This window comes from Rana temporaria, chromosome 3 (genome assembly GCF_905171775.1).
Source record: "Rana temporaria chromosome 3, aRanTem1.1, whole genome shotgun sequence".
In the NCBI taxonomy this organism is placed as follows: domain Eukaryota; kingdom Metazoa; phylum Chordata; class Amphibia; order Anura; family Ranidae; genus Rana; species Rana temporaria.
In genome coordinates this window covers 284,607,652-284,627,172 of record NC_053491.1, presented here as the reverse complement: position 1 = coordinate 284,627,172, position 19,521 = coordinate 284,607,652, and positions in this window count along the sequence as shown.

Genomic DNA, 19,521 nt, shown 5'->3' with positions numbered 1-19,521 from the left:
TGTCTTTTTGACCCCATATCTCACATTTAAGAGGTCCTGTCATGCTTTTTTTCTATTACAAAGGAGATTTATCTCCCTTGTAATAGGAATAAAAGTGACCCAAAAAATATTTTTGTAAAGGACTGTGTAAAAATAAACAAAACAAAGTTAAAAAAAAAAGTTTTTTTTTTCTTTTTTAAAAGTGCCCAGTCCCACCGAGCTTGCGCGCAGAAGAAAACGAATATCTAAGTGGTAACTTGCCACATATGAGAGGTATCGCCGCAAACGTTAGAGCACAAGCAATAATTTTAGAATGAGACCTTCCTTGTAACTCAAAACTAGTAACCTGTGGACATTTTTAAACTTCGCCTATGGAGATTTTTAAGGATAAAAGTTTGTCGCCACTCCACGAGCGGCCGCAATTTTGAACATTATCTTTCACAATGTATAAAAAAAATTGGGCTAAGTTTACTGTTTCTAGCAAAAAAAAAAAATTTTAACTTATAAACACTGAGTCTGAAAAATAGGCCATTTCCTTAAGTAGTTAAAATATTTTTTTTCCTGCAAGAACTCGTCTATGTGGTCTTTTATTAATCTCTCCAGTATCTTCCCAGCTATAGAAGTTAAACTAATAGGTCTATAGTTACTTGGTAAAGACTTTGTTCCCTTTTTAAATATGGGCACCACATTGGCCCTGTGCCAATCCAGTGGTACCATTCCAGTCATTAATGAGTCACTAAAAATTAGAAACAATGGCCTTGAAATGACAGAGCTCAATTCTTTTAGGATCATGTTCAAAACCAGTTATTCCAGGGAAATGTGTACCTGGCGCAGCTGTGCAATAACCAATCACAAGCAATTACAAAGTTAAAGCGAAGCTCCACCCTAAAGTGAAACTTCCGCTCATCAGAACCCTCCCCCCCTCCGGTGTCACATTTGACACCTTTCAGGGGGGAGGGGGTACAGATAAATGTCTAAGACAGGTATTTGCACCCACTTCCGGGAGTCCTCTCTGCTGTGATTCTGTGGGTAGTTTCTCACTTCCCGCCCCCGCCCGTTGTGTTCTGGGAAACACTCGGCTCCCAGAACACAGGGGGACCAGTGAGGACTGCACCGCGTGACTCGCGCATGCGCCGTAGGGAATCGGGCAGTGAAGCCGGAACACTTCACTTCCTGATTCCCTCGCCGAGGATGGCGGTGGAAGCAGCAGATAGACGAGTGATTGCTCGTCTTCTGCTGCAGACGTCGCTGGACTCCAGGACAGGTAAGTGCCTATATATTAAAAGTCAGCAGCTGCAGTATTTGTAGCTGCTGGCTTTTAATATTTTTTAAACGGCGGAGCTCCGCTTTAAGTGAAATACTAAAAGCTTGTCACTCATTAGTTGCTAAGTGGTGTGGTATGTTATTACTGTTAGAATCAAGTTTGTAATAAGATTAGTGTTGAGGAATAATGCAAACTTTTTGTGCTACTAGCAGGTAGGTCAAGCTCTCCTTAATTTGTTGAGTCTCAGTACTGGCCGATAATTTAGCGCATATAGTAGTGTATAAACAAAAAACAAAAAAAACACAATTAGCGTACATTGATTAGTTTGCGCAAAAGACATTGTGGCCGTCTGCAATTCACAGGTCCCTTTATACTCCTGGATACATGTATAGAACCATGGCAGGTCCTTTTATACGCCTATATGCATGTATAGAGCCATGACAGGCCCTCGTTATACTCCTTTATACATGTATAGAGCCACGACAGGTCCTCTTTATACACCTATATACATTTATAGAGCCATGGCAGGTCCTCTTTAGATTCCTTTACATGTAAAGAGTCTCGACAGGTCTTCTATATACATGTATAGAGCCATGACAGGTCATCTTTATACTTCTTTATACATGTATAGAGCCATGACAGGTTCTCTTTATACATCTATAGAGCCATGACAGGCCCTCGTTATACTCCTTTATACATCTATAGAGCCATGACAGGCCCTCGTTATACTCCTTTATACATGTATAGAGCCATGTCAAGTACTCTTTATAGTCCTATATACATTTATAGAGCCATGACAGGTCCTCTTGATATTCCTTTACATGTAAAGAGTAATGACGTTGGCGGTCCCCAACCCTTGGCTGTACTACATCGCTGCCCAGTTACAGCATTTGATAGGCTCCATGGCTTCGGGACCCGGTGGGATCGGCGGCACGGCTAATGTTGGCTGCTTCTGGATCGGAGACCATCCCCCTGGGCCTGGAGGCGCAAATGTTCCATAAGTCCAATAAACAGACCCCGACAATGTCACTAATTCAGAAAATTTGGAACAAGGGACGACAGCTTCAGGGGGTGAGGGGGTTTACTGAGTACAGCCCAATATGGAACAATTGCTCATACACCGAGTTAGCTAAACTGCAGCAGGGGCCCCGATGGAAGGCACATGGGATAAGTATGCTGTCCCAGATATTTCATAATGGCAGGCTGCTCTCGTTTTCTGAACTGCAAGCTCGATTTGGCCTGCCGGCCTCTTTGTGGCTATCTTACCTTCAGCTTCGGCATGCCGTGGCGGCACAGGGGGATGCGTGGGAGTGGACACTGTCACCCACTCCAGTATTCCACCTGCTGCGGTCTGCCTCTGAAACCAAGGGAATTATTTCCCAATGCTATCAAATGTTGTTATCCAAGCACCTGGACGAGTTCCCGTGCGGGGCTCTCTCTGCCTGGCAGCGGGACCTCGGCCAGGTTACGGAAGACCAGTGGGAGGAGGCCTTGCAATCCTTGACTTCTTGTTCCCTAAATGTGGCGCAAAAGGTTTCGCAACTTTACATACTGCTGAGGGTGCATTATACTCCGGTGAGACTGTACAAGATGGGTAGGCGGGTGGACCCGTTGTGTTGCCGATGCCAGCAACACGAGGGGGACCTTATACATCTCCTGTGGCGATGCCCGAAGCTGCACAGATATTGGACCGGGGTTGTGGGGACAATTAATTCTGTTTTCCAGACCAAAGTTCCGGTTGATCCTATGTGCTGCTTATTGGGGGTGCTGGAGGATGTGGTTCCCGAGGAGACGACTAGGGTGGCTATCTCCAGAACATTTTTCCAGGCTAGGAAATTAATCCTAATGGGGTGGAAGTCTACCTCTCCACCATCTCACTCCTCCTGGGTCAATCACGTGGGACTAGCGCTGGTGATGGAAAAACACATTTATCAGCATAGGGGGTGCCCTGGCAGCTTTGAAAGAATATGGGAGTCATGGCTGGACACGCCGGGTTTGAGTCCTAGAGAACTCGTCATGACCAGGATTCTAAGGTGTCTCTAAATGGGTGCTAATCAGGTGTTCTGAGGGTGTATATGGTGTTGTACTGGTAGCAAGGTGGGATAGTATGTATTTTTGCTGGAGGGGGAAGAGTGGCGACCGAGGGTGAAGTAGGGGTCCTGTATTTTGGGTCTGCTTATATATGATGTACACCTTGAAAGAATCATCACTTGGCTGTCTGTGCAGTGGTAATGTTTCTATTTTTCTGTACTTGTTTATGAAACAATAAACATCTTTCTGATTTAAAAAAAAAAAAAAAGAGTAATGACAGGTCCTCTATATACATGTATAGAGCCATGACAGGCCCTCTTTATACTCCTATACATGTATAGAGCAATGACAGGTCCTCTTTATACTCCTTTATACATGTATAGAGCCATGACGGGTCCCCTTTAGTTATCATGATATAAAATAATGAATGTGGGGGCCTTTTGGTTGGCAAGATTTTTTTTCTAGGGGGGGGGGGGGCAGCTTTTTATTCTTGGTCCCAGGCAGCACAATGTCTTGGCCCGGCACTGGCTCTGATCAAAGCAGACAGTATTTTGGAAGAGTAATAACACAGGTTAAGGTTAGGATAACAAACAACCAAGATCAAGTACTGAAGCATCAGAAAGGACCAGAAGAAAATTTTTTGGATTGAGCAGACTTTATATTTAATTTGTGTTGACATTGCAAGCAGGCTTTTGTTGCCTGTGATGGGATATCAATTTAAACGAATAGACAACACAACTGAGAGCAATACATCTAGCCAGAGATGAAAGTGCCATGGGAGAAAAATGTATGTTGGCACTGCTGACCTTGTTGGAGAAATGCTAGTTGTCTAGCTGTCAAGCCGATCTAATAGTTTCAATACTTTCTGAATTACAAATACAAGTATATGAATTCTTACTTTTCTCTGATATTTTTTTTTTTTTTTCTCTGTATGCCTGTCCTGAGTTTCTTACTCAAAAAGTATTAAAAACAAACACAGCTAGGCAACTAGTGTGTTTAGAAGGAGGCCAGCAGTGGTAACACTAATACAGTATATTCGGGACTACTAGCTGCTGCCTGTGGGAGATAACCAATTGGCTCATTCACAAAGGCAGAAAAAACACTGGGTTTAGCTGCATTTAGACAGGTGTTTCCTGCATGGAAGAAATATTCTTCCTAAACTGCGCACCTTAAGTAATCGCTTTTATGCAAATGTATATGCATTTTTATATTTATATGCATTTATTTCGTGTACATGCATAAAATCTGCAAATATACAGTGCCTTGCAAAAGTATTCCACCCCCTTGGCTTTTTACCTATTTTGTTGCATTACAGCATTTTAGTTCAATGGTCTTTTAATCTGAATTATATGTGATGGATCAGAACACAATAGTCTAAGTTGGTAAAGTAAAATTAGAAAAATATATACATAGAACTATTTTTCAGAAATAAACTGATAATTGGCATGTGCGTATGTATTCACACCCTTTGTTATGAAGCCCATAAAAATCTCTGGTGCAACCAATTACCTTCAGAAGTCACATAATTGGGGAAATGATGGCCACCTGTGTGCAATCTAAGTGTCACATGATCTGTCATTACATATACACACCTTTTTGAAAGGCCCCAAAGGCTGCAACACCTAAGCAAGAGGCACCTCTAACCAAACACTGCCATGAAGACCAAGGAACTCAAACAAGTAAGGAACAATGCTGTTGAGAAGTACAAGTCAGGGTTAGGTTATAAAAAAATATCCAAATCTTTGATGATCCCTAGGAGCACCATCAAAGCTATTATAATAAAATGGAAAGAAGATGGCACAACAGTAAACCTGCCAAGAGACGGCCGCACACCAAAATGCATGGACCGGGCAAGGAGGGCTTTAATCAGAGAGGCAGCACAGAGACCTAAGGTAACCCTGGAGGAGCTGCATAGTTCCACAGCAGAGACTGGAGTATCTGTACATAAGATAACAATAAGCCGTACGCTCCATAGGGCTTAATGGCAGAGTGGCCAGAAGAAATCCATTACTTTCAGCAAAAAACAAAATGGCGTGTTTTTAGTTTGCGAAAAGGCATGTGGGAGACTCCCAAAATGTATGGAGTAAGATGCTCTGGTCTGATAAGACCAAAATTTAACTTTTTGGCCATCAAAGAAAGCGCTATGTCTGGTGCAAACCCAACACATCACCCAAATGATACCATATTGTTCAGCAGTCAGGACTGGGAAACTGGACAGAGTTGAGGGAATGATGGTGCTAAATACAAGGATATTCTTGATCAAAACCTGTACCACTCTGTGTGTGATTTGAGGCTAGGACGGAGGTTCACCTTCCAGCAGGACAATGACCCCAAACACACTGCTAAAGCAACACTTGAGTGGTTTAAGGGGAAACATGTAAATGTGTTGGAATAGCCTAGTCAAAGCCCAGACCTCAATACAATAGAAAATCTGTGGTCAGGCTTAAAGATTTCTGTTCACAATCGCAAACCATCCAACTTGAAGGAGCTGGAGCAGTTTTGCCAGGAGGATTGGGCAAAAATCCCAGTGGTAAGATGTGGCAAGCTCATAGAGACTTATCCAAAGCGACTTGGAGCTGTGATAGCCGCAAAAGCTACAAAGTATTGACTTTAGGGGGGTGAATAGTTATGCACATTGACTTTTCTGTTATTTTGTCCTATTTGTTGTTTGCTTCACAAAAAAAACATCTTCAAAGCTGTGGGCATGTTCTGTAAATTAAATTATGCAAATCCTCAAACAATCCATGTTAATTCCAGGTTGTGAGGCAAAAAAAAAAAAAAATTCCAAGGGGGTGAATACTTTTGCAAGGCAATGTATGCACACAAATACTGCAGCTCTGTCCTATATTTTTTTTTTTTTTTTGTGCAGATCCAAATGCAGCACACGTTTTCAAATGTAGGCGAAGCTGTGTGTATGGGCTTATTGATTGCTATAATGCTGGGCTTGGATGCATACAAAACTATCTGCTGTACGCATCTACAGTGTTTTTTCTGCTCTTGTGAATGAGCTCATAGTGACCACCATGGTCAGCAGGTAACATGAAAATCCCTTGAATGTCAATTTTTATTTTTATTTTGTGTTTCTATTTTTTAAAATGGTTCTGTCATATTAAAACATTTTCTATTAGAAAGGTATTTCATTATGTAAAAACCATATCTAATGCGACGTACACATGACCGTTTTTCGTGTGTGGGCTTCAGAGCATTTTTCGGGTTCTAAAAAATGGGCAAAAAAAAATTTGAACATGCTCTATTTTTTTCACAACATTTTTAAGGTTGGCTTTAACGACGTGAATAATCCGCGCATTCTCAGAAGCAAGTTATGAGACGGGAGCGCTCGTTCTTGTAAAACTACTGTTCGTAATGGAGTAGGCACATTCATCACGCCGTAACAGACAGAAAGGCGCAAATCGTCTTTACTAACACAAAATTGACTAAAGCAGCCCAAAGGGTGGCGAACTTCCCCTTTATAGTGCCTGTCGTACGTGTTGTACCTCACCGCGCTTTGCTAGAGCATTTTTTTTTCACAATCGTGTGTAGGCAAGGCCGTTTTTAATGATCGGGTTGAAAAAAACATAGTTTTTTCTAGACCCTTAAAAACATCGTTAGACCCTTAAAAACGCATAAGGGTCCGTTTAACCACTTGACCACTGGGCACGTAAACCCACTTAATAACCAGATCAATTTTCAGCTTTCGGTGCTCTCACAATTTGAATGACAATTACTCAGTCATACAACATTGTACCCAAATGGAATTTTCGTCCTTTTTTTCACACAAATAGAGCTTTCTTTTGGTGGTATTTAATTACCTTTGGTTTTTTTATTTTTTGCGCTATAAGAGAAAAAAGACTGAAAATTCTGTAAAAAAAAAAATGAATTTTTCTTTGTTTCTGTTATAAAATTTAGCAAATTTAGTATTTTTTCTTCACTCTTTTGCATAAATGTGAAAGATGAAGTTATGCCGAGTAAATAGATACCCAACATGTCACCCTTCAAAATTGCACACGCTCGTGGAATGGCGCCAAACTTCGCTACTTAAAAATCCCCATAGGCAACGTTGCAGGGTATTGTGGGGTATTGCAGAGTATTGTGGGGTATTGCAGAGTATTTTGGTGTATTGTAGGGTATTGCAGAGTTGGGGCAGGGATGGATGGCTGGATCTGTGACTGCATTTGTCACAGATCCAGCCCACAGTAGCTGCTGCTGCTGCATCCGCTCCCTCCCCTCTCCTCTCACACTGTACCGTTCGGTACAGAGAGGGGAGGGAGGAACCGGCGTCATCACATGACGCCGGTTTGTTTACAAGTGATCGATTGTCATTGGACGGAGCGATCACGTGGTAAACCGCCGCTATCAGCAGCGATTTACCGTGATCCGCCGGGTCCGGAGAACCCGGCGGTCACGGACATTCCCGTGTGCGCGCCCCAGAGGGCGCGCGGGATCGCGATTTTGGGAGGAGGTCCATGGACGTCCTCCCAGAGTTAAGCAACCGCCTTGTAGACGTATTTCGTCTATAGGGCAGTTACTAACTGGTTAACTTGTATGAAACTGCTTCTACCTTTTGTAGTTCCAGATTCACCTTTATCAAATATTTATGAATAGCACTATGAAACACTGACAAAAAGCTATGAAAATATGAAACGCTCACAAACTATAATGCCGCGTACACATGACCGTTTTTCATGACGTGATAAAATGCCATTTTTTAAATTGATCATTAAAAATGATCGTGTGTAGGCTCCAGAGCATTTTTCTCGACGTGAAAAATGGCCATTAAAAATGTAGAACATTTCCTAATTTTTCTCGTTGTTTTTCATGTTGTGAAAAACAGTCATGTGTAGGCTTTAACGATGGGAAAAAAACGTGCGTGCTCAGAAGCAAGTTATGAGACGGGAGCACTCGTTCTGGTAAAACTAGCGTTTGTAAGAGATAGCACATTCGTCACGCTGTAACAGACTGAAAAGCGCGAATCGTCTCTCACCAAACTTTTACTAACAGGAAATGAGCAAAAGAAGCCCAAAGGGTGGTGCCGTCTGAATGGAACTTCCCCTTTTATAGTGCCGTCGTACGTGTTGTACGTCACCGCGCTTTGCTCGAGCATTTTTTTTCACGATCGTGAGTATGCAAGGCAGGCTTGACAAGAATCACGTCGCAAAAAAAATCTTTTTTTCTAGGACATTAAAAACGGTCGTGTGTACGCAGCATTAGACACGGTAAGTTAATTATGTGAACAATACAAAATTCATACCTTCTGCATATCCTAATGCTTTAAAAAATTGTACACCCATTTTTATAAAGTGTAGCCCTCTTGTCCTAAACAGGGACTACTATGTCCATTTTGGTTTTGACTGTGCTGTAGTTATCGCAGTCTGCTTGTATAGTTTTCCATCTGGCTCCATCTGGTTTTGGTTTGTTTCCCTAAGCTTAAGTTGACTCACTGTCATAAATAGATGTCACTGGAATCACTGGTCATAGTATGAGATTCCATAAACAAAACTAAGTTATGAATATTTATATTGTCTTCAGCCAATCCACTATGAGGTTTATGCAACTGGTGCATGCTGGGGGAGGATATAAACATACCAAGTTCTCTCTCTCTCTCTCTCTCTCTCTCTCTCTCTCTCTCTCTCTCTCTCTCTCTCTCTCTCTCTCTCTCTCTCTCTCTCTCTCTCTCTCTTTTTCCCTAGGCTGAGGCCTAGGGAGGTGCTGCTTGATGGAGCTCTTCTGAAGTGGTCGCTGAAATGATCGCCTATAATGAATTATGTAAAAATATGTAAAAAAGGGGTCTTTATTTATGACATAAAATATAAAAGCACATTATACAAAACACAGCATGGATGGCTATTCAATAAAACATTAGAAAGGCAAAAGTCACTGGCACCCAATATACTTTCTCAGTTCCGCTGTTTTAAACCATGGACTACTGGGGTAAAATGCTAGCCCGTCCCTGTCTCTAAAGGCGTCTTCCTGTTTTGGAGTGTCACAGGAGTGCTACAAAATAAGTGAATCTAACATTCACCAGGTAACTGATACACATACACAGTGAATGTTTGGTGAAAGTCTTATTTATCCCCCCAAATACATCTCTCTCTAGTTGTGGTGGAGGCTCTCAGCCTGACCTCGCGGACCCCTTCCATTCCATTCTTCTCTTCTTCCATTTTCTTTACTTTTTCTTTATTTTTTTACTTATTTTTTATTTTCTGGTAATAATTAGAATTTTTCTTTATGATTTGAAGCTCCTGTTTTTTTCATTATATGATAATCTGAATTACTCAAGAACGCAAATAAGAAGGTTACTCTTACATTACCTCTAGGCTTGACACCTTTTGAAGAACTGTAAATACCTTCTAAAGTTTTAATCAATCTTGTTTCAATATTATTTAATAGTTATTATTACATTCTCAATTAATTAACATTGAGCTTCTCACCCCTGACAGTATGATATTGTATTTACTTTATGCAACTTGTACACTACTTCTGTACTATTCAATAAAATATTTTGACAAGGAAAGTCTTATTTAGCCCCCATGAGGATTCTGGGCCACTGGTTAGAACTACAAAGCAGTGAGCACTACAGACCCTTCTGTTTAACTACAGAAATGTGAGAAGCGTTTGGATAAGAGTTTTTTAAATAATGCAAAATCACTTTAGAACAGCATAGAATTAGAAAATATATGCAAATTAAAACTCATGTAAAATGGGTTACGGCAAACTAAATATATTAAATACAAAAAGCTCCATAGTAACCACAGCTTACTAAGTATTCCCTATAAGCTCTATGTAATAAATGACTATGTGTGGTGGCTCGATGGAGGCAGTAGACAGTTAAGTTGATGTGTTTCTACTTTGCCTGCAGTATATGAATAATTATATCACAAGTTTCTGCACAGTTATGATTGATTTCATTTCATTCCATTATGCAAGTTAATTATATACCTGAAAGGGTACACAGCTAAATAAGTGGAATCATTTCATAACTGAATGGGAACATTATGCTCTATAACCCAAGGTAAATACATGCTCAACTTTTTCCTTTCTTAACTTTATTGGCAAAATGTTATGTTTTTATTTATGAATACCATTTTTCAGCATAATGTTCTAAGGTAATAACCACACATTTATGGATGTAAACAGTATAGCTACAATTTTTTTTTACTGCAGCAAGTCCTCCATCTTGAATGAACATGTTCGGTTTAAGATGATAGAGTAAAAATAAATGTATGTATATAGTTTTATGCATCATGATATGTATGATTCATTATCAAGTGCGCAGGCAGGTGACAAAAAAAGCTTAAAAAAAATAGTGGTGTCACCATGACACTCTAGATAGCACAGCATTATATATAGCGATGACGTAAATAAAATAAAACCACAACATAAGTTGTTGAAAATAAAATGGCCATGGCCTTTTATTATTTTAAACAAATGAGTCAAGGAAAATGAAATTAAAAACACAACAGAACAAAACCTAACTTGGAGAAGGCTAAAGCTTACCAAATAGAACTACAAATAGAACATTCTACAAAACTGCCCCTTCTTCAATTGAAAGTGATACAATCACATTATAATTGGCTGTGACAAATATGGAGAGAGGGTGGAAGGAGCTTGCTGTGGTGGCTTTGGTAGGCTGGCAATTTGGGGGTTTCTTCATCTTCCGATATGAGCCAGGGAACAGAACCTAGAAGATGTCAGGATGCCACACAGACTGCCCAAGAACGATGACTGTTACACCGTAAAGGTAAGCAAACAAAAGTGAGAAAAGATCTGCTGGCTCCAAGCAACAGGTATCTTTCTTCAGAGGCTCAGTCCACCCAAATATACAATTTCATCTATAGGTAGAATTTGGTGGGATAATAAAGACCTGACTGTTTATATGTTGTAAATAGTCCAAAAGTGCTTAATTATGGAACTAGAGAACAGAGGATCAAACCCAGCAAGCACACCAGCATGAACAAAATACATATTGGCGCTTGAAACAATATAAAATGCATATATAACAAAGATTCCTATTGTATGGGCCCAAATGGAACCCCTAAAAGAAAGGAATCTGCATCACATTAATCTTTTATATTCAAACGTGTTTCTTAGGTGTCAAGAAGATGATACCGGAAACATTGAAATTATGTTTAGGCCCCACATTGGAGTGGAGTAGTCATTTTGCCATTACTGGAAAAATATATATGATCACATGTCTGAATGGACAGATTCATTTCACAATGTAAAAAGCACTGCATAGGTATATGATACCACAAGTCCAACAATCCACATCATGTAGCGGGTAAAATACTGTATATTATGGTTAAGTAAACATACAGTGGTACATTCTAACACCTATGGGCATTGTGAGCACCGTCAGCATTTAAAAGTGGTCTTAAGTATACACTGATCCCCCTTCTCTCAGTCCATATAGTGACTGGAGGTGAATTTATTCCGCAGACGTGCTTCATCTATACACACCCTATGTAACTGAATGCATACACCTGCCTATTGTGGAATCATTTGCTAGAAGGCACCAATATTTTTTTACTACTTTTCGTGTGATATGGCATTGGTTAGCATACGTCATTATCAGTTTGACTGTATCCATTTGATGGCGGAAGTTCATTGGACATAGTTTAACTACATTTTGTTAAGGCATGTGAAACTGTACCTCATAAACATTTAATTAATCTACAAGGACTGTTGGAGTTGATGAAATTGTATGTACATGGTCAGAAAACTGGTTACATGAACAGGTCCAGAGAGTATTGATAAATTATTTATTTTCTGAATGGTCTAAAGTATTGAGTGGTGTGCCCAAGGGTTTTGTCTCGGGGGGCCAAGGCTATCCAATTTGTTTATTAATTATATAGAGTTTGGAATCAAGGGCTTATTTTTAGATGATACCATATTATGCAGGAAAATACTGTAACTTTGGCACACTGTGTAGCACCATAACAGGATGACCTTCCTGTAATGATGCTACACATTGAAGTTATGCACTTAGGTGCCAAAAATACAAATTACGCATTAGGAAAGGCTCCATTGGGGGAATCAGTGATGATGGAAAAGGATGTGTGGGTACTTCAATAGCATATAAGTGACTGACAATATGAGGCATGCAGGTGATATAGCGTGGGTTAGCAGGAGACCTCCACCAATAGTAACAATGGCCGCTCACCTCATTGATAATAAAAAATCGCTTTCCCATAAGGGTCAATCCCAGGCATGTAACAGCATAATCCAAGCAGGAAAGGAATACATCTCAGGTAATATCAGCATGGATGGCAGATCTCAAGTAATATCAGCATGGATAGCAGCCATGGAATCCGATGTAAGAAAAACAAAACATAGTGTTTCTCCGCAATAACCAATATAACATTTAATAGTGAAAATACACTTACATAAAAAGCACTATATCCAGTGCTAGGAATCAAATGCAAACAAAAACGCACAGCGTGGTCCGATAGATGGCAGCGGGTGACGTCACGTACTTCCCTACCGAACGTTGCGTCCCAAGGGCGGGACTTCTTCAGCGGATGTAGGGGAGAGGAAACGTGCACCCAGTTATATACATGTATGTTGCTATGGAAAGTAAGTAGCTACAATGCAGCATATGGACCAAAAAGGTCTCTAGCTACAGGGCAATGTGTGGGACAAAAAGCTCTTTTGTCCCACACATTGCCCTGTAGCTAGAGACCTTTTTGGTCCATATGCTGCATTGTAGCTACTTACTTTCCATAGCAACATACATGTATATAACTGGGTGCACGTTTCCTCTCCCCTACATCCGCTGAAGAAGTCCCGCCCTTGGGACGCAACGTTCGGTAGGGAAGTACGTGACGTCACCCGCTGCCATCTATCGGACCACGCTGTGCGTTTTTGTTTGCATTTGATTCCTAGCACTGGATATAGTGCTTTTTATGTAAGTGTATTTTCACTATTAAATGTTATATTGGTTATTGCGGAGAAACACTATGTTTTGTTTTTCTTACATCGGATTCCATGGCTGCTATCCATGCTGATATTACTTGAGATCTGCCATCCATGCTGATATTACCTGAGATGTATTCCTTTCCTGCTTGGATTATGCTGTTACATGCCTGGGATTGACCCTTATGGGAAAGCGATTTTTTATTATCAATGAGGTGAGCGGCCATTGTTACTATTGGTGGAGGTCTCCTGCTAACCCACGCTATATCACCTGCATGCCTCATATTGTCAGTCACTTATAAGAGAATCACCTGGATGATCTTTATTTGGACTTTTCCTCTAGCGCTGCACTATCTACTTTACATTGACTCTTAAGGAATTTATAAATTGAATCCTAGTGCATAGCTGCTGATTCCGTTTTACCTGTATATTGCGCTGATTTTTTTACTATTTTCACTTCAATAGCATACATTAAAAAGGACATACATTCTTCAGATAAATCAATAATTCTACCCCTTTGCATTTCACTGATTCTGTCTTATTTTGAATATGCAGTTCAGTTATGGTCAATCTTCAGGAAAGACACTGTTAAATTATATGTTCAGTGAAAGGCAATGTGACGGGAGTCACTTTTGGGCGCAGGGTGACCAAGAAAATAAACATTGAGAATGTGTCTTGGATTACTTAAAATGGGACAGTAATATTTATCCACAATATCTCCCGGGATATATGTAAAGACTATTCTTGATTTGTTTGATTCTGAACTCAACATGTTAGTTGAGAGAGCTGATCACATTGGCCTCTGTACAATGTAGGAGATGGGCCGATTCCTACTGGAGCTCCTGCTATTGTGAGAAGATGTCCTATTTAAACTTATGATAATGTATTATCTACTGTGTGAAGCTCAGTGACAACAAGTCTGACCTGTAGTGAAATCCTGATTTATCATAACAATGACCAGGCTTCTTAAAGGGATTAGTTTATTAGCTCATGTTAATTAGGTTCCTGGTCACAGGTGTATTTTCAGAGTAATATGAGCAGGAGGTATGCACCTCCTCTTCGACTGTATATAAGACTTGTATTTTGGTTCTACTAAAGAGTCTGATTCCTGCTTGACCCTCAATACAGAGCCTCATCTCATACTTGAGGGAGAATTATTCATATGGGTTTCTTGTTCGGCGGATTGGAGTGTTCAGTAGCTGCCTTTGTGTTCGGGAATGGAATGTCCTAAACGACTTTAACCCCTTTCATACTCAGGGTGTCGTTACAGAAAAATTAATAAGGGGATGAAGGACCTCAGCTATGAGGATCGATTACATACAGTGCCTTGAAAAAGTATTTATACCCCCTTGAACACACCATCCCCACCATGAAACATGGTGGTGGAAGCACCATGTCAATCTCTAGTTGTGGCAAGCTGGTAGAAACATCCCCAAAAAGACTTGCAGCTGTAACTGCAGTGAAAGGTGGTTCTACAAAGTATTGACTGAATACAAATGCATGCCACACTTTTTCCCGGATCCAGCCCAGAGTCTCCAAAATCCAATCATCTGATGATCTTTCTGACACTGCTGCTACTTGTCCTCTTCCCCAGCGCGCCCTTATTTAAAGTTCAGCACAGGAGGTGCTGGAAGGGGGAAGAGTGGAGCCAGTCTGAAGTGGAGTCAGATGGACTAGCTTAGCCAAAGGTAAGCTATCTAAGCTGAGCAAAATGCAGTCATGCCAGTGTCTCGTGTTAGTGTGAGGATGGGCTCTGTAGCAGGCTTCTGTCTCATGCTGTTACAGTAGATCTTATTTTTGTGTGAAATCTGCTCTACTTTGGAAGGGAGGATGTTTTCTGAGATTTCCTCCAATTTTTGTTATACCTCCCTAGAGCCCCTATACAGTTCAGTGTTGCCAACCGTCAGTATTTTTACTGGCAGCCTGTAAAAAAACTGTCACTTTTCTCCAGCCAGTAAATGTCAGTAAGAGGAAAAGGTTGCCAGTAAAAAAATATGGCTGTGACGCTTGGCTCGGAAAATGTGCATGCGCAGCTCGGATCCAGGGCTGGCTTAGACCATCCAAGTGCCTTCTACAGTGTGTTCGGGCGACACAGGAGGTGGTGCCTGAGCATGTCATTGTGCAAGGGAGCCAAGCGGCGCAGCCAGAACGTCATGTGCAGGTCTGCGGGATGGGAGCAAGGCAAGCCGGGAGTGAGACTGTCAGTGCTGTTTGGACTGGAGGGGACTGAAGAGACCACCTGGCATGGAGAGAAACTGTCACTGTGACTCAAGAGGGGACGTGTCATGTCGGTGATCTGTGCTGCACACTGCTCAATTTCATGTGTGTGTCCTGTCCATTATAATTTCCTGCCCTCCTGAGTCCTGTCCCTGAGCCACTTACATACTATATTGAAAATAAATTAAGAAATATGCTTTTTGCTTTAATATCTATCTTAAATCACATCGATAATTGCATATTGTACTCATTTGTAGCCTAAATTAAAACTGTAATTTTGTAACATTTTGAAATGCCAGTAAATACTTGGCTGTGCCAGTAAATTTTGGGTGTCATGTCAGTAAATTTCAATTAGGTAGGTTGGCAACACTGATACAGTTACCTGCAGTGCACACCAGTCCAGTACAAGCACAGCCTCCTATCCTGCATTACCACCTCATGTGTCTGGGGCAATACAAATCCAAGTATGCCAGGAGAAGGGAGGATAGGCAGCAGCAGCAGCAGCAATATGATCAGGCTGATTTTCAGATGAAAAGCACACACACACATGGGTTTAAAGCGATGGGCCTGTGTCTTTTTTCAACCACATAGAGTAGGATCCCCCTACCACAAATTCAGACCTTTCTCATATCAACAAGAAATTTGGGACACCCTTGTATTGCAGACCCATGAGCTCAAACACAAAGTAAAAGTTAGAGTAATAGATTTCCTAAGAGATAGACAAAGTGGTTTAACATAGATACAAATCAAAACACCTAGATTAAAGCATTAATGAAAACCCAAACTCAATGACCCAAACAACTGCAAATGTAGCGCTACCCCCGAAGGAGCGGCTGGTAATTGATTGGGCCTGTATTTTGCTTTAAAACCCCCCAATAATTTGGTCTCACTCCCCTTGACACAGCTGTGGTGCAGTGCAGATATAAAGCTCAATAATAAAAGACAGGTACATAGACACAGATTATATTCACTCTACTTGTGTTGTCACCCGGGCATACACTGTTACACCTGCTTGGAGAATTAACAAGCCTCACAACAGATTATGTTAAAGCAAAAGGTAACTTTACTAGAACAGGTTTTATCGTTAACATGGAATCACAATTGGTATACAACAATGAGACAAGAGGTTTTAAATGGCAATCGCCTGAGAGGCACCTGTATTGCTTCAGCAGGGGTGTCTCCAAGTGGGACTAATGTTCAGGCAATAACCTCAGCACTGAGCACCTTCCCACTTCCAGCACACCATGTAGACACTATGAAACCCACTATGCGGCACACAGTATTTGGCAAGAATGATATATCACAGTATAATTAACTCAATCCCCCCCTTACAGTCTCTAGTAAGTAGTAACAGCACCGCAAGGCCTTGCGATAAGAATACAGTATAGTCTCTGGTCTTTCTTCTGCTAGCTATTGTGAGGCAAAGATTGTAATCCAAAGGGTTCTCTGATCAAAAGAGCGATGTAGAACAACATCAAACTGTATCTTAAATGGTGAAAAGTATCTGTGCACTCCTTCCTAGAAATGCATCTCCAGTGGAAGTCACCAAACAATCAAATCAGGCTTGAGGCCTATGCACATGTGATTTCACTGAACTGATCTGTGGGACTACCGGTCCCAGCAACGCTATGCAGTCAGTCTAGGTGTGTGACAAAACAGTACAACGTTTTGGGCATGAGCCCTCTCACCACACGAGGTTCAGACAGATGGATGCCTCCGCTCCACAAGATCTCAGTCCGTTTGCTGCGACCATGCGGTCACACTGTTCTGCTTCACAGATGACCAAGAGTTCTCGGTTACCACCTTCAAGGGCCTTTGGTTCAATCACACTGCTGATCCAACACTCTGTGGTGTAAAACAAAATCAAAGGCTGCTGCTCTGCTCAGCTCACTGTAGGCCCGAGCTCTGTGGAACACACACACATACAGAGCTCTCCTGGCAGGCCATGCGTCTCAGGAACAAAGAGACCTAAGATGGATACCACAGGGTTTTTATCTCCTTCCCAGCATGCACTTCAGCCCCAAGTGTTCATGGGTAGGCTATTAGCATAATACCTCACCATGTTCTTGAAAAACAACAAAAGAATAATGAAGTCCATTTCCCGTTTTAGCCACTAGATGGTGCCAAATACCCATTTATAGCATTAGTCCTGAAATATCATTATACAACATTAACACAAGATTAAAAGGCAAAAATGCCCCCGCTATATAAAATCATTTCTTTCATCTTTTTTTTTTTTTTATCCTTTGCTACATTTCAGTGCTACTGATTAGGGATGAGCCGACCACCCGGTTCAGTTCCCAGCAGAAAATGTGAATAGGCAAAAAATGTGTACGAACACTGTTTAAGTCTATGGGATACGAACATGAAAAATCGAAAGTGATAATTTTAAGGGCTTATATGCAAGGTATTGCCATAAAAAGTGTATGGCGACCTGGGTACTGCCCCAAGGGATATGTATCAATGCAAAAAAAAACTTTTAAAAACAGCTGTTTTTTAGGAGCAGTGATTTTAATAATGCTTAAAATGAAACAATAAAAATTAAATATTCCTTTAACTATCATGCCTGGGGGGTCCCATTAGTCTGCCTGTAAAGTAGCACATCTTTCCCATGTTCATAACAGTCCTGCAGCAAAATGACATTTCTAAAGGAAATTATTTTATTTAAAATTGCTCGCTGGCTATATACATTAAGAAAATCATTAAAAAAACGGCTCCCCCCCAGTCCATTACCAAGCCCTTCGGGTCTGGTATGGATATTAGGGGGAACTCCGTGCCAAGATGAAAATAATGGCATGGGGGTCCTCCCCAAAATCCATACCAGGCCCTTCAGGTTTAGTATGAATTTTAAGGGGAACCCTGTACCAAAATAAAAAAATGGTGTGGGGTCCCCCAAAATCCATACCAGACCCTTATCCGAGTACACAACCTGGCAGGCCGCAGGAAAAGGGGAGGGGACGAGAGCGCGCCACCCCTTCTGAACCATACCAGGCCACATGCCCTCAACATGGGGGGGGTGCTTTGGGCTCCCCCCCAAAGCACCTTGTCCCTACCTACCAAGCTTCTCTGTAGATCCCACACCCTCCTTTGTTCTGTACATATTTTAAGAGTTTCAATTAGAGAGAGAAAGGGTGAGATCAAACAGTTAATGCCATTGTATACTCTCTTTAGAAAACTCAGTGTTGTGAATGTACCCTGTATTAAAGCAGTTGTTTTAAGTATTTTTTTTTTTTTTAAATGTTGACACATGCTGATCTGAATTTTTGAAGGAGGAAGAGTGCAATTGTATATACCCGATATACCATTCTATTAGCTTTCCTTATAGAATGCTGTGTTGCATTCTATAAGGAAAATTTTATATTTTTCTATTTATCTCAGTCAGCTGCTCTTATCTGCTTTCTAGGCCTCTAGTAGAGGTACTGAAATAAGAGGGATTAATGCCTTGTTTTATTCAGTTTTACCAATAAAACTTTTCTTCTCAGATATGAGTTTTCTCTGTAGAAATTGCATCAGGCTTTGCGGCTACACCTGTGTAAATAAATCCTCTTAAATCTTGTCTTATCCAGTCTCTAGCATAAATGGTGTGTTCTTTAGCCTGGATTTTTAGGTTTCCACACAGTAGGTTTGGAAGTCAACACAAAATATCGAAAGTTAGATTTATTCAAAGGGACATATAGCTTGGAAACACACTGCAAGAAATCTGGAAGCTTCATTATGAAGTTTGCTTATGTCAAAGGAAACTAAATTCAAAACTAGCCTAAATAAGCCAGTTGTGTAAAGAACAAGTTGATGATAGGAAATATCCTAAAGGGACAAAAAACACAATATTCAAAAACATCAATGTTTTTCTCTCAAATTGGAAATTTAAACAGGACATAGAATTAAAAATATATTTTTCAGGTAGGTGAATGCAGATTGTTTTACAAGGTATTAATAAATGGATAAAAATAAGAAATGTTTACAGGGCTGAAAGCGTGAAAGCCTGAGAGCAAACAGCTAACACCAGTGTAGAAAACTCAATGTCATGGCTGTACCCTCTATTAAAGTAGTCCTTTCAGGTTCATTTTGTTAACCAAATAAAAAACATGGTATACTTACCTGCTCTGTGCAATGGGATT